At 40.6% G+C, this 15681-nt stretch overlaps 1 protein-coding gene across 1 annotated transcript in view; it reads left to right on the top strand.

The window, feature by feature from the left end:
* The window catches only part of LOC136857790 (uncharacterized), a 793681-nt gene that overhangs the window by 497072 nt on the left and 280928 nt on the right, over positions 1–15681 (top strand). The window contains exon 4 of the mRNA XM_068225167.1: positions 3860–3900. The gene's annotated coding sequence lies outside the window, so the exon portion shown is untranslated. The remainder of the gene's footprint in view (positions 1–3859; positions 3901–15681) is intronic.

Here is a 15681-nt window from a genome sequence, read left to right as displayed (position 1 = left end):
GTGAGAGTGATGATAATGAAGAAAGTGAAATAGAAGCAGAAGGAGAAATAAATACAACAGACGATTCTGGTTGGAAGAAGATAAACCCACCAGGCAATTCTTACAAACATTATAACTTCACAGTTCCTAATCCTGGTATTCAGTTATCAGGCTCTGCAGTTCCCACAGACGCTGTCGGATTTCTTTCATTATTTTTTCCGACGAGCTTTTGACTGAAATAGTGAATGAAACAAATCGATATGCAGCTGCCAAGCTTGCTTATGCTCCCTTGAGAAGAAATTCTATCTGGTGGCCATGGAAATATGTTACATTGACAGAAATGAAAGCATTTTTAGAAAAAGGGGCAGACCATCATCACTGGACGAAGAGGAAAGGTTGGACAAAAGGCAACACTTCCTTGGTGAACTTGAGAAATCCAAAACTAAAGATTGTGCAGTGTGTAGTGACCGAAAAGGAAAAGGGCAGGGGCAAAGAACATTTTTTTTGTCAAACACGTTCCAGAAATCCGGGGCTTCATTCCACTGAGTGTTTTGAAAAATATCACACCTTGGTGAAATGACGAATTTGAACAATATACTATTTGACTGTATTCACTCTGTCCATTAACTGTGTATAAAATTTACTTTTGTTTTTAAAATGATATTTGTTCGTAGCATCGACCTGTGAAGCTTTTTTGCCACTACTTTCACCATATAAGAGGAACCTGCGTTTAAGTGGAATTGTGGAAGTGTAGAGTGTTGAATGACAGGCAAAGAACGTTAAGGACGACACAAACATCCAGTCCCTATGCCAGGGATATTAATCATTTACAATTAAAAACCCCGGACCCGGCCGGGAATGGAACCCGGGGCCGCCGGGTGGCAGGCGGATGCGTTGCCCCCTACACCGCGGGGCCGGACAAAATGTACTTTACGTACTTGTTTTGTTCATGAATAAGTGATTTCCCTTGTAAACTATACTGCAAAAGGTTAATCTAAATTTCTCTGAGACATTGATGAAATGGCGTATGGCTTTTAGTGCCGGGAGTGTTCGAGGATAAGTTCGGCTCGCCAGGTCTTTCGATTTGACTCCCGTAGGCGACCTGCGCGTCGTGATGAGGATGAAATGATGATGAAGACGACACATACACCCAGCCCCGGAGCTAGCGGAATTAACCAATTATGGTTAAAATTCCCGACCCTGCCGGGAATCGAACCCGGGACCCCTGTGGCCAAAGGCTAGCACGCTAACCATTTAGCCATGGAGCCGGACAGACACACTGGTTAATCCGACAGTCAGTAATTCGCCACCCCTCTGTGTAAGGAATGTCCAGATTAGCGAGAATCTGCTGTTCCAGTTTATAATTATGCATTGTAACTAATTGCGTGTCTTTAGGTAGGCCTACTCTTTGTCATTCTGGCAACTTGCAAATGCTGCAGGAAGGTAACCTGTAGTCTTACTTTTATCTTACTCCTTATTATAAGACATGCATTAAAATCTAATATAAATACCTCAAACAGTAAATGAAATTATGACAGCTTATGGATGTTACATAGTCACTAATGTTATAACCTAATTCAGAATTTACATTGTACTATACTCCGCACGGCCTTACGTCCAAATTGACGTTTCGCAAAACAAATGAGCATCGCTTTACCTCTGTTGCCAGCGCGCTACTGCCGCAAGAACAGTTGATGCGTAACGACCGCGGTAAACAGCCCTCGTAGAATGTAATGCCGTACTCAGAAAAACTAATGAATCGGGAGTGGAAACAAATTCACAAAAACTACACATACTAACAACTTCCGACACTAAAAAAATATTAAAATAAATGAGAATGACGAAATAACACATCACTCAGCCGCTGGTACAGGAAGGAGGTTATGGCTTACAAAGAGAACACTCCAGTGATCTGAGTCACTTTCTTGCCACTTGTCTTTCCCGAACAACATTGAGACATTCTAAACACGCACAAACTAAGTACACTAACCAATGCATGCACGTAAATAAAACTACAGCTATTTTTAAACACTGAACTACTAAACCAGTATTTTACTAACACATTATGCTAAACTGTTAACTACGCTATACTGTACTATAAAGGTGTATTCTACCCGAAGGCAGGTCCGAACCTCCGCAGAGGTGTGCCTGAGCCGGAGTTTACGTACGGTAGGGTGGCCAGTTCATTTCCTTCCTGTACCAGCGGTTGAGTGATGTGTTATTTCGTCATTCCCTTACCCCACCAACAGCGCGTGGCAACCTATCCAAATCTCGACCACGCCCAATGTTGCTTAACTTCTGAGATCTCACGGGATCCGGTGTTTCAACACGGCTACGGCCGTTGGCATACTGTACTATACTAGAGAGATAAAGACTAATATGAAAAACAAAAATAACTGAAGAAAAATGCACAAGATCACGAACAGTACCGAATACCATACATGCTGAGCGAGATAGGTTAAACCACTTGGTGAATGTAAATATTAGAGTTGGCAACTGAGTTTCGAGATCACTTCCTGCCGACGTAAGTCGATATGACTGGTAGCTTGGGATTGGTTGGATGTTTTATGTTTCAACGCATAACCACCAGACAGAGCCAAAATCGGCCGAAACGTCAATTTGGAAGTAAAGCAGTGCGGAGTATAGGTATTTAATCAGAGAAGCTTGTAAAAGACGATGTTATATCTTCAAGAGCATTAATGAAATAATAATAATAATAATAATGGCTTTACGCTCCACCAACTACTTTTACGCTTTTCAGAGACGCCGAGGTGCCGGAATTTAGTCTCACGGGAGTTCTTTTTACGTTCTAGCAAATCTACCGACACTAGGCCGAGTATTTGAGCACTTTCAAATATTACCGGACTGGGCCAGGATCGAACCTGCCAAGTTGGATCGAAAGGCCAGCTCCTCAACCGTCTGAGCCACTCAGCCCAGTAATAATAATAATAATAATAATAATAATAATAATAATAAAGACCATTCCGAGAATTTCCTTTGTGCTTGCTTGAAGGATGCTGTGGCTAATATTCCTCCGACGTCATTCGGAAAACTTCCATTATCGTGCGACTGGCCTGTAACTGTAGTTCGTAGGTCAGGGGATGGGTGTAAAGTTTGAGCTGGGGCGTATTTCTCCATGATGGATATTGATATAATGTACCAGATATAATTATGCGTATTTATTAGAACTATTGAAAGAAGAACTTTGATACTGCAACTGGTAGGGCGATCTAAATCTACTCGAGGACGGCAGGAATTTCTTCTCGTCTTCCCTCACCCCGACGCCTTTGAGGGCGGCTATGAATGCTGCCTCTCTGCACCTCTTTCAACTTCAAACCCTACTCATCGATATGGAGTCCCGGGGTTGTTCAGGGTAGAGTGGTTTGATAACACTCACAGCAATTCCATTATAGTAACACGTTGTCTAATATTTGAAATAATTTGATGTAGCAATTTTTAACCCAGTTTCTGGACTAGTATAAAGTCGGGACATGGGGGTTAAGGTGAAGGTCGAACTGCCCTCAGTGAAGTGAAATGGAACTGTAGTTTTGAATCATTCCCCTTTGTGCTAAGCGTGGTGTGAGTTGTCGATACCGGTTTCTGGTCTCTGGGTTTCCGAGGACTTCGTGGGGCTCGCTCAAGCGGGACAGAAGCGTGTACAGTACACTCTTCAAGGTTTGCCTTTATTCTGTGTTGTGTTGTGATGTGATGTGATGTGATGTAAGCTGTACTGATTGGTGTGTTACTTATCACAAAGTGATTGCAACTTTACTAGCATCCTTATCCAACTTTGCAAACGCATCATTCTAAGATATGATGTAGAGTAAAATGATGCGAAGTTTGTGTTCCTCAGAGTAATTTAGTGTTTCTGTTGTTTCAGAGGCCGAGCTGCGTGCAGTGCAAGGGACCGAAGCTTATCAGGTGAGATTCAGGAACTAGGTGCTACTCCCTGTAATCCAATGATGTAGTGTACAGGAAAAATAAAATAGAAGTGGTGATTAGTGTTAGTGTATGTATGTGTGTGTGTTGGTGCTTGCACTCGTGATCTTGTGAACTACTACGTGTAATACAGTTAAATGCGGCGTGTTCGTGCTTGCTCGTCTCAACGCCCCCATTACGTATATCGGTCTGAGCTAATAAGTTTTGCTGTTGTAATTAGTTTTGAAGTGACGGAAAGTGAAATCTTGTATCAATGTGTAGACTTTCTCTGTCGTTATATACTGTACTAGACGTAGATAAGTAAGTAATATTGATCTCACATCAGTCTGCAAACCTAAACTCTTGAAGGACAACATAATGATTTTGAACTTTTAAACGGCACGACTTAGGATCAGATTTAGCTTTTTCCTTTATGCTAGTGGATGAACTTCGCACTAGCATGTCCAAGGTTTTCGGCGACGTAAGGATGGAAAGGGTGAGGGCTGGGAAGGTGTGGCTGTGACTTTGATTTTAAGTACAGCTCCAACATGGGCCTAATGTGAAAATGGGAAATCATATTCATGGCTCCGACTGAGAGATTCGAATCCATCATATTCCGAATGCTAGCCCCAAACGTTAAGAACGGGCAAACTCGCTCGAGGGTAAGATTGGGAAACCGTACTTGAGTGCTCCACGTCCGGGTGATTTCACCATCATAAACCACTTTAAAACTAATCAACATTAAAGAAAATACAAACTCTATTTAAACAAATTCTGCCGGGCGAGTTGGCTGTGCGGTTAGGAGCGCGCAGCTGTGAGCTCGCATCCGGAAGATAGTGGGTTCGAACTCCACTGTCGGCAGCCCTGAAGATGGTTTTCCGTGGTTTCCCATTTTCACACCAGGAAAATGCTGGAGCTGTACATTAAGGCCACGGCCGCTTCCTTCCCATTCCTGGGCCTTTCCTGTCCCATCGTCGTCATAAGATCTGTGTCGGTGCGACGTAAAACAAATAGCAAAAAGAAAAAAAATATCTGGGTGATGAACGCTTAAATGTGCACCGGTACCAGCATACGTAAGACACCCCCCCCCCCTTTCACCAGGGGTGTAGAGACGCCAAACCAGGGGGAATGACTAATGATATGGATCGGGTTAAACACCTACTGAAAGGATTAAAAAAAAATACTTTTTCGACTTCACTTCATTAAAATGCTGGGGTCGTGCATTATTTAAATTCCCTGCCACCTACATCCCAGACAACCTTACAAAAAGAAAACCTAATTGGGGCAGAAGTTTCGATGTTTTTATTTCAACGTCGTCTTGTAAAGTGGTTTGTAAATATTAATATATTTTTTTTAAACATGGGGAAAACTAACTAGTCTTAAGAAAGGGTTGTTAAAAACCTTGAGAAGATGCTAAGAAGCTCTGTTTTGTTGAAATTTGTTGTTGTTCTCCAAATATCCACTTCACAGAATTCTGCTATAGTGATATACAGAAGTGTTTTGACGATCTATCGTACTTCCACTAGCTTTACGAAAGTTGTGTTTTCTTATGGCATATGGAAATTAAAGAATTGGATGATTCAGCCAAAATATTTTTCATCTGGATGAAGAGAAAAGCGTGGAAATCTGATAAGCCGATAATTCACCCGGGTTATCTACTGGCTAGTTTGTATAAACATTGATAAATTATGAAAAAAAAAATTAGATAATTCATATTCCTATTCCAGCATGTCTCATTAAAAGAAAGTGAATATACTTTGGAGAGTTATCACTTATCAACCATTCTATTTTCTTATAAAATATGAAAAATGTTACTTCACCAGGCATTTTCCTCTGGATATCAATATTGTAGTAAGTAAGAGGTTATCGGGTAAAATGAAATGGCGTATGGCTTTTAGTGCCGGGAGACCCAGGACGGGTTCGGCTCGCCAGGTGCAGGTCTTTTGATTTGACTCCCGTAGGCGACCTGCGCGTCGTGATGACGATGAAATGATGATGAAGACAACACATACACCCAGCCCCCGTGCCAGGGAAATTAACCAATGATGGTTAAAATTCCCGATCCTTCCGGGAATCGAACGCGGGACCCCTGTGACCAAAGGCCAGCACACTAACCATTTCTCCATGGAGCCGGACAGGTTATCAGGTAGTTTCTACGCACATACATAGTTTACTGGGATGTCGAGTGTGAAATGGTTTCTGTGAACTCGATGACAGGTGATAGGTTGATCCCAAGACCTGTTGCTATAAATTCCCTTTCTGCTTCCCTGACTTTGTCATTGGATCGCTGATGCAATCTTCTTTTTATAAGGAGAACGTGTTGAGCGATCGGAGACGCGGTATAGTTAGATCTTACTTTATTGTCAAATTAGTATTAGGTGAGGAACGCAAACACACGGTACGGTTGTACAGTACATGAAACATGATTAACATAATGTAAATTAGACGCCACGATTTAACTGACAATGAAATCTGCCAACACTACTAGCATTAAAGGAACTGATCGAATGCTCAAAGATTTCAGGATCCAATTCTTCCTCCTTTCTTTTTTAAGTTAAATAATATGTACACCAAAGCAATATAGGTTATCCAAACTTTGTATAATTACACAGCTCCTTGGGCTCTAAAATGGACTTCTTCTCCTGTCTTTCATCAATTGCACTTCGAAGGACTGCACTAGAATACGTAATATTTCAATTTACCTATATCCATATACAGTATGTATATATTACATCAAGTAGACTATGTATTAACTTTTATCTGAATTAGAATATAACATTTCAACCAATTCAGTATTATATAATGTAATCTTGTAGATTATTTAATTAGAAAAAATCACAGCCTGTTTCTAGTCATTCGACAGAGTCAGAAATTGAATGAAGCCCCATCTAGCGACGAGGATAAGAATTGTGCCGGCTGCCGAAGTTTGTCGCACTTTGGTGAATTGTTAAATGACTGACAGATGAAATTAAATGATATTAGAGTGTTGCTGGATTTAAGATGACAGGGAAAACCGGAGTACCCGGAGAAAAACCTGTCCCGCCTCCGCTTAGTCCAGCATAAATGCTACATGGAGTGACCGAGATTTAACCATGGAACCCGGCTGTGAGAGGCAGGCGCGTTGCCACCTGAGCCACGGAGGCTCTAGATTATTTAATTAACGTATTATATTTTTTGAACGTAGGCCTACACGTTTCGAGTCTTTGAGCCATCGTCAGCATTGGGAACGACATGCAAATGAGTGTACATTATTAATCTATACAGTCTGAAGTAATTTAACATAAATATGTATTAAACTCTAATGCAGTAAAATACGATGGCAGTAAAATCTTGTGAATAAAACTTGGCTCCGTCCATTGAAGTCTTTGTCTCATCTATGTTCTCTACATATCTATCTATATATATATAAAATGAGAGTTTTGTCTGTACATTGCGCAGAATTTAAAAAGAATGGTATTTCTATATCTGTCACGTCCACAGTAACAAGGAAGTGAACTTTTTAATTTTCCGTAATTACGAGAAAACGACTGAAGATAATTTAATGAAAATCGGTATGTAAAGTCGGGAATGAGCCACTACAATCTAGGCTATACACCATTTTATTCACGCTGAAGGAAATGGTAGTTTAGGGGAAGGCCTAAAATTTAATTCTCAAATATTTACGTTATTAGTGGTCCTATCGATAAATACTACATAACTAAAGTTACATAGAATTAAATTTTCCATCATTTATGTCTTAATACATTTTTACCTACCGGCTATAACAGAGATATTCAAGAATTTGTATTTTTGTTAAGTCCATATCAGCGCCGAGGCACGATAAAATGGGTAAACAGAATTTAATGAAAATCGGTATGTCGGTATTTTATTCACCCTGGATGAAATGGTAGTTTAGGGGAAGGTGCCTAAAATTTAGTTTTTAAATACCTATATATTGGTCCTGTTGAAAAGTACTACATACCAAAAGTTATAGAGAATACAATTTCCGATCATTTGTTTTATTCAGTTTTGCCGTACCGACTATGAAAAGTGGTATTTCAGTCTGAAGAAAACTAAATGTGACGAAGACCTGCAATATCGAAAGCTCATAAAATTGGTCAACAGTAACATTACATTGACAATTGCTTGTTGCGGTATACTTTCTCTTATGTTGTCACTCATCTCCGATAGATAGGATTACTGCTGCGCACAGAGTGTAACAACTAGATAACTTTCTTCTTTAGCATGTCATTCCTCTGCTTCATACATTTTCTGATACTGCTGGTACGGAACACATTGGGTCTTCATAGTATTCCAGCTATTCGATCTCTACTCTGACGCGCTGATTGGAATGATCAGTGTGCACACTTAATGGAATAATGGCAGAGGCTCACTTATGACCCGGTCTAGAATTAAAAGTTCGACCTATTCCAAATTATAGCACCATAAGTCACTAAATATGCCTTTGCTGGCGAGATGTAGTGTTTACAGTGCACTATGTCTTCTTGTATGGGCTATATGAAATTTGTTACTTTCATTGACCTGTCCCAGTCTCATCCCTGGCTTTGACAACATGAAAGTGACTGAGGTACGAGTGATGCTAGTAATACCATTGCTTCTGCAGCCAGTCCGTGTTATAAATGTTGTGAAAATATCGCTCGTAGGGTCGGTTGGTGCATGCACTTCAGTGGGCTTGGCAGACTGATATGTAATAGCAACGGGAAACTACCTCACTCCTCGTTTCCCTAGTACGCCTCTTCAGTGACGCCTAGGCTATTTATGACAGCTGTTGGCGGAGCTGCAGAGGATCAAACCAGTCTTCGGGCTGAATACCCAACATACAACATACAATTCTCTAAATAATTCAAAATTCAACCCCGGAAAGACCCATTTCTGGATGTTACGTCATCTACTTGGAGGCTGGTTGGATCCTCAAATAATTCCAGTAGTGACTGCATTGATAGAGACCGAAACAAACAAAAAAACATTTGAGGGCGTTATAATAAGGAGTACTAGAAAGGTTGAAGAGTGAGATACCTTACCATTGCTTTTCTCACTGAGTCACTGGAGCTCAGTTCATCCTATGATAGACACTTCTCACAGCTTTCACGCACTAGTGTTCAGCTGCTTCCATACTCTTAACAGACGGAAATGTGTCTAAGACTGGTATGAAAGCTAAATTTTGCTCTGGCTTGTCCTAACACACAGATACAAAGATACAACATCTATTATTAAGAAATAGCAACAGAATAATAATAACATGGTTCAGTGAGATAAAAAAAGATCTACAAGAGGTGGGCTTCACACATGATGATATCCTGGAGCGCAACTCACTTAAAAAGAAACTTAAGACCACAAGAGTTTCCGAGAAAAGCCGAAGCTGAAAACAAGGAAGGTGTGGACCGAAGAAAGAAAGAAAGGAACAGACAACGAATGCGAGAGTACTGGGCAAATGTTGAAAGCCTGGGGAAAGGGACAGTTGAAATGACGTGGTCCTTGGTTGGCCGAAACGACATGAAATAATAATAATAATACATTATACGGAGTTTCCGTGGTTTACAGAGGGATAAGATGCGCCTGGGGTGAATGGGTGGACAAGGAATGAACTAGAGCATAAGTTAACACAAATAATTTTGAAATGTTATTTCTTTCCTTTTTTAAATTAAAATTTGATAAATAGAACACCTGAATAAACAACAGCAATCTTATAATGAGCTCGTCAGCTCCAACAACATAATGGAATTAGAAGTCCGAATATCAGGTACAAAACTTGAGATAATTATAAATGATAAATTACGCAGAATAGAGCTAAATTGCTCTTGGCAGGTACCAAATGTACAAGAGCACGATTTGCTCCTATCTTTTCCACTACAGGGGAGTTTGCGCTCCAATTATATCATAGTCCAGCCTCGCAGAGGCATCGGTTTCTAATTGTGCACTTACAACCTGTCGGTTGTTCTTAAGTAAAGTATTTACACAAGGTAGCCCCGAGGTGGGCTTATTTATTGCTCAACAGTTTATGTTCCTCAAGGGAACTTCACACCAGAAACAATTACCAAATAAACAGGGGCATGAGCATTGAGTTAGTAAATAATACACTAGAGGTAGCACTGGCACTGCAGTCGCGTGCGAAGTTGAGCGAGCGCGCTGTTTGGCAAAAGCCGGATTTTTGGCAGTCACTAATGGAGCTTCCCGAAAAATTGAAATATATATTTCTCTGAAGTAAAATGCCGGTCTCCTATGCAGCTTATGGCTGGTTCATAAAGGGCAATGGCGTATCATTTTTCAGGTATGTTTCCTTGAAATTCATTTCCGTGCGTATAAAATAATAGTTTGCGTGATAGTTAGGCCCACTTTCCTCAACAAATGTCTGTTGTTAAGGAGACTTAACACATAATTTAACAAAATCGTCTCATCAAGAATTGTTAACTCTAATATATTGTTAATACCCCCAAACCCCATGGCACTACAGCCCTTGAAAGGCCTTGGCCTACCAAGCGACTGCTGCTCAGCCCGAAGGCTTGCAGATTACGAGGTGTCGTGTGGTCAGCACGACGAATCCTCTCGGCCGTTATTTTTGGCTTTCTAGACCAGGGCCGCTATCTCACCGTCAGATAGCTCCTCATTTCTAATCACGTAGGCTGAGTGGACCTCGAACCAGCCCTCAGGTCCAGGTAAAAATCCCTGACCTGTCCGGGAATCGAACCCGGGACCTTCGGGTAAGAGGCAGGCACGCTACCCCTACACCACGGGGCTGGCAACATATTGTTAATACTTGTGTTAAATTAACATGGCAGCAGCTCTTTGTTAAATCTCTTAACAGCTGCTAAAATTTCGAAATGAAGGCATGTAGAGGACGTAAGTTTGAAGCTTTACTGCTATATTTATATAGACTGATGAAGGCAAAGGACGACCCATACTAAGAAAAAGAACTTTAGAGTTGTCAGAAGAAAGATTTGTACAAAGTTATCTAATTACTAAAGCCATAATGAACATGGTACTAGAAGAAATTGAAAATAGGTTAGAGTTTCCAACAGACTGAAACTTATCAGTCTCTTCAATGCAGCAATTGCTTATAGTTTTTACAAGGAGAGGTCAGACCCTGCGTCCAATCGATTGCAACGAGCTTAATGTACCTGTTGGGAGACACTCAACAGTAACTCGTGTATAAGAGTTTAGGTCAATACGCTTTCGTTTGCGAAAAAATTGAGGACAAATGTCATGAGGCAGGGTCCGCTTCGGACCAAGTGGAGGTGGTAGATGTTCGCGGATGGGGATAACTATTTGTGGATGCGGGTGCGGATGAATGAAGTGGGAATGCGGATAATATTTTCTATATCCGCGCAGGGCTCTAGTGATAGAACACTAAAAGGCGAACGCATTTTACTTAAACATGTAGGTCCGCAACCTAATAATTTACGAAAAATTGATGAATCCCCGATTCTAATACAACGCATGTAAGTTATACTTGGAGTTTCATCGTAGTCAAGCAGAGCGGTGCCCGAGTGGTCACCGGACTTATCATCGAACCGCAATGGCGTGAGTTCGAGTCCCGCTGTAGCTATATTCTTTATACAAATTAAATTATTATTTGAGGGAACGTGAAGGTAAAAATGCGAATACAAAAATTAGGCAAACTGCAGTGAACTACGTTTTCTACCTCAAACTAAGAGAGAGAGAGAGATCCAGCAGTAACTGTGAGAACGTTTAGGCCTATATTCGTTTCAGCTAGAAAATAAAGTGTACTGCAATTTGCGTAATATTTTTGTTCCCATGTTTATCTTCACGTTCCCTCAATTATTAATATATTTTGTACAAGAATTATAGCTGCGACGAGACTCAAACTCACGTCTACGAGGTTCACAGACAAGTACGGTGACCACTAGGCCACCACTCCGTTTGACTGTGATGTAACTCCAAGTATATATACGTTGCATTGGAATCGGGGATTCATCAATTTTTCAGAAATTAGGTTGCGGACCTGACATGTTTTAGTAAAATTTGTTCGCCTTTTAATGGTGTACCAACTTCACTTTGTCCGAAGCAGATCCTGTGTCATGACAATTTTTTTCCGGAAACGAAACACGAGTTACTGTTGAGTGTCCCCTCACAGGTACATTGAAGCTCGTTGAAATTGGCTGACAACAGGGTCTGGCCTCTCGTTATATATTATGGTTGAGACACTTTTCATGTAATTGTAGGCGACTATGTTCACGAGTGCCAGACAAGAGTGTGTGGAATTCTGCAAAGAATTCCTGCTGCCATTGCAGCATTAACAATGTATTATTATTTTCCCCGCAATAAAATAATGCCCGAAAATCATTAAAGACATACCAATTATCACATTTTCCCGGTGATGTAGGAGCCTTAGATTGCACTCATAAGAATAGGCTATATCGAATGTTGTGATAACGGTCCGTTCTTTCATTTTTTAAGCACACTTGCATACTATTCAAATTGAAACTATAACAACATTGTCTCGTATTCATCATAACAACGCTTTCATTGCCTCTTACTTGACATGTTTACGTCTTAGCGGTCTCCACTAACCATAACCTACAATAATGTCAATCATGTGTGACAAAATATTAATTCAACACACCACTACGAGCGCTTTATGTAAGGAAACAAAAGACACGCACTGCCACACGCGTTCAGAAATCTCACGGAAATGTCTTAATTTGCCCTTAACAATTGTTTCGTAACAAATGTTGGAAATGCGTTCGTGAAACGGGGTACTTTTAACCGAAGTGTTAAATAAATAACAATTGGTAGTTAACATGTCATGTGAATTGGCCTACTTGGGCTGACTTCGCGACTGATACCCCTGTCGGCGTGAATGAGATTCTTTGGATCTTATCTTGAAGACTGAAATTAAAGTTTTAGGAAATATAAGGGATGACATTTTCCTTTCACTGAATGACCATGCCTTTGAAAGCGAACATCCAGAAAAATCATGTGTTTGATACCGAGTGAATGGCTGCAGGCTTTAGGTCGCGTAGCTGTCAGCTTGCATTCAGGAGATAGTGGGTTTGAACCACACTGTCGGCAGCCCTGAAGGTGGTTTCCAATTTTTACACCAGGCAAATGCTGGGGTTGTACCTTAATTAAGGCCACAGTCGTTTCCTTCCCCACTCCTACCCCTTTCCTGCCCCGTAGTCGCCGCAGGGCCTATCTGTGTCTGTGCGACGTAAAGCAAATTGGTACAAAAAATAAAATAGGAAAAGAAATCCATGATAACCTGGAATTGTGCTCCGTTTTTCACTTTTGGTGTGTATTTATTGTATTAAAAGCTAATGAATATATTTTCTGTGTGTACAGTGTGTTGCTTTCCCTTCGTACAACACGTGCAGCATTCATACCCTACCAGATTTTACAATTTAGGGACTAGATGTGCAACACCGTGTGAACATCCGAGTCCTTTACTTTCGTCAGTATTATTATTCCTTTAAATGTCATATAGGGCTATATACAAGAATAATAAATTATTGACTGAGCGAGTTGGCCGTGCGGTTAGGGCCGCGCAGCTGTAAGCTTGCTTTCGGGAAACAGTGGGTTCAAACCCCACTGTCGGCAGCCCCGAAGATGGTTTTCCGCGGTTTCTTATTTTCACACCAGGGAAATGCCGGGGCTGTACCTTAATTAAGCCCACGGGCGCTTCCTTCCGACCCTTAGTACTTTCCTATACCATCGTCGCCGTAAGGCCTATCTGTGTCGGTCCGATATAAAGCAAATTGTAAAAAGTATCGTAAGTAGTTTTCAGTTCTCTTCAGTCGTACACTTTACCACTCTCCCTTTCCATTAACTGAAATAATTTTATATATTTAAACCTTAAAGCAAATCATGCACTTCAGGAAAAGCTAAATAAAAGCTCCATAATAGTCTGAGACCACAACTGAGTGTCATATTTCCACTTGTGATCACGTTTAGAAAACATCGACAATAATAATAATGGCTTCACGTCCCACTAACTACTTACACGATTTTCGATGACGCTGAGGTGTCGGATTTTTTTCTCGTGGGAGTTCTTTCCTGTGCCGGTAAATCTGTCTACAAGTGGCTGACATATTTCAGCACCTTCAAGTATCACCGGAATGAGCCAGGTTCGAACCTGCCAACTTGGGCTCAGAAAGACAGCGTCTAAACCAGCGATGGCAGTATTTTTTCTACTTTACCCCAAAATCTCGCAAACGCTTTTTAAGCCTAAAAGCTTGCTTATTCGCTTCGCACGAGAGTGAACATTTTTGGTCGTTGGGCGGAACAATACCAAAGTCTTGGACATTTACACAAGACAGCGAAATATACGTGCCCTCCTTTTAAACGTATGTTGTCAGAAGACCTAATATGAACAGTAGACAAAATTGATTTTGTTTTACTTAACTATCTTATGTCTGTAATGATCAGAGCATCGTAAACATTTTTTTAGTTAGAGGTGGCAAGTTTCTACGTTTCTCGACCACAGTGTTTCATTTAATTTTGCGTACAGCATTACTCAGCAAACTACCCGCACTCTGATTACGATCTGCTAGCATTTCCTTTCTTACCATTTTCGAAGGAAGTTCTCTGTTTTCATCGCACGCTTTTCTCTTTATACCGTTAGAAATAAATTCTCTCTGGATCGTGGTGCTTTGGTCATGATTGTGAGACCCATCTGAAGTTATTCTCACCACTCGTAAATAAATGTGCGGAACATATCTTAATTGTGCGCCTCCACTTCTGACATTGTCGTCTTAGCTCACATTTACGAAATTATAGTTTCCTACTACTCATAGTCCCGTACCCATCTCACTATACATCTATACATGGACAACATACAGTATTTCCCGAGTACACCTCTTCATGTTGTCATATTTATTAAGTCGGTTTCGACTCAGGTAATACAGCGTTTAGGTTTTCCAGTCTGTCGAAACACGAATTATAACAGAACACTATAACGGAGATAGAGTTGGCAGTGAATGAGTATGTATATTTAGTTCTCAGCCCGAAGGCAGGTTGGATCCTCAACAGCTCTGCCATCAGCTGTCATAAATGGCCTAGGCATCACTGAAGAGGTGTACTAGGGAAATGAGGAATGAGGTAGTTTCCCGTACAAACGTGTTATTGATGTGTGCCAGTCTTAATCTAAATAAACATACTTCAAGTCCTTTCTCAATACAAATACTGGACTAAATGTGAGTATTAACACTCAATGTAAACTTCGAGGACTGGACTCGACATAATTTTATTTAATTAGAGTGAAATTGATTATTTTCTGTTCTACGTGTAGAAAACCCAGTAGAAAACCGTTAGGATATCAATAATCAACAGTTGAACATCGTAATTCAGGGAGGCTTCAAAGCCTCCCACCCTCAAGGAAATGGCTTCTTACCAAGGAAATCAGTCCGTACATAACCTTACCGACAGTTCTACCCATAATGTACCCATGCCGTCTCAGATAAGTTATGCTTCTGTAATGCAGTTAACACAAAAAAAGGAACAGGCTATTATTATTGATGCTCACGACGGAATCCCAATAAGAGACTACGTCCTTGCTGTATGAAAAATAACAGATCCAGCTAACATGCGTTACATATTTCGTATTTCAAACTCAAGAATTTGCATATTCCTATCGAACACAAAAATTGTTCAGGAATTGTCACTCAAGTCACCCTATAATTAGAATCAATAATATTGATCTCACTCTCAGACCGTTAATTGTGGCAAACAAGAGAGTGATATTATCCAATGTATGCCCTATTTTACCCAACACAGTCATTGAAGAACACTTACAACAACTGGGTTGCAAACCAATGTCATCTATATCCA

This window comes from Anabrus simplex, chromosome 1 (genome assembly GCF_040414725.1).
Source record: "Anabrus simplex isolate iqAnaSimp1 chromosome 1, ASM4041472v1, whole genome shotgun sequence".
Taxonomy (NCBI): Eukaryota; Metazoa; Arthropoda; class Insecta; order Orthoptera; family Tettigoniidae; genus Anabrus; species Anabrus simplex.
Note: the sequence above shows the minus strand (reverse complement) of the source record. Positions and strands in the feature narration are given on the sequence as shown.